The 1,363-nt window shown below is 25.3% G+C and overlaps 1 protein-coding gene across 1 annotated transcript in view; it reads left to right on the top strand.

Annotated features, from left to right (window-relative positions):
• Window positions 1–1,363, top strand: part of LOC100163717 (mutS protein homolog 4-like) — a 13,595-nt gene that overhangs the window by 4,741 nt on the left and 7,491 nt on the right.

The following is a 1,363-nucleotide window of genomic DNA, read 5'->3' as shown; positions in this document are numbered from 1 at the left end:
CGACGTAAACTTAATCGCTTTTGCTGTGTCGGTCGGTCATCGACATACCACTGGGCACTCGGTTACATCGTTTGTCGTTGTCTGTAAATATTGAATATGCCGAAACTTGACATGCATATGATTATTAATTTTAATAATAAGTTAAGTTGTTCAGAAAATTTCCTAAATTTTTTTTTTTTTAGGCGTTAAAGTTATTAATATTATAAGTTTTGTTGTACATTTTAAATAAATAAAAAATTCTTGCATATTTTTTACATATTTTTATGATTTTGACTGCATATTTTTACATATTTTCATGATTTTGACTGCATATTTTTTGCATATTTTCATGATTTTTACAGCATATTATATGGCATATTTCGATACTTTTAAGTGCATAAAAATCCGCGCTCTAGTTATAATAATGGGTTTATATTAGACTTAATAGTTAGAATATCTACAAATTGTATTACATCATTTTAGTTCATAGTTAAAAATAATATAACATAACATATATCTACATATTTAAATATTATTACAATAATAATTATCTATTATGATTTTTTGACGTAAATACGTAAAAGCACATTACAATATTTTGTATGATTTGTATTTTGTTCGGACAATTTTATTATTATTTTTGTTTTTAACTTATACAATATTTTTGGTATATACGCATATACCTAAGTTACCTAATTAAACTATTATTTAAAAGGATGATTATTATTATAGAAATTAATAATTATGATTTTTAAATTCTGAGCGGAGCGATGAATGTATTGATTTTACAATGATGTTTTTTTTTGTGTGTGTGTCTGTCATCACCTTTTAGGACAGTAAAAGAGCTTAGATTTTCTTCAACAGTATCTTATCTGATAGGCAGGGGCGGACTGGGAGGTAAACAGCCCAGTATTCTATAAAACTAAACGGCCCAAACCCCTTTATAACAGCTTCTTTATAAATACCTACTTTTTCGAATATAAATATTATAAATAGACAATTATAGCCAATAGGTTATAACGTTATAAATTTTATAAGAATTATAAATGTATAATCCTTTTGATATTTTTGATGTTTGTTTACTATTGTTTTTATCATTTATTTCATTGTCACAATACATACTCTTATTAAACCAAAATCATCTTCATAGGTTTCAGAATTCTCGCGTTATTATAGTCATTACTTTTAATATAAATTTTATATAAATGTTATCTGTTCTCTTTTTCAACAAATCTACAATATTTTCATAAATATTTGCAAATGGTTCAATAATTGTAGTTTAGCAATAACTTTCTGGCGGTCGATGTACCAACCAAATCAGATAAAGTGTTTAAACATTTTTCTGAATAAAACTGATTTTCTAAATTGTTGCTTAAAGAGGATG

Source organism: Acyrthosiphon pisum, chromosome A3, assembly GCF_005508785.2.
Source record: "Acyrthosiphon pisum isolate AL4f chromosome A3, pea_aphid_22Mar2018_4r6ur, whole genome shotgun sequence".
In the NCBI taxonomy this organism is placed as follows: domain Eukaryota; kingdom Metazoa; phylum Arthropoda; class Insecta; order Hemiptera; family Aphididae; genus Acyrthosiphon; species Acyrthosiphon pisum.
The sequence above is the reverse complement of the archived record's forward strand: the minus strand, read 5'-3'. Positions and strand labels throughout refer to the sequence as shown.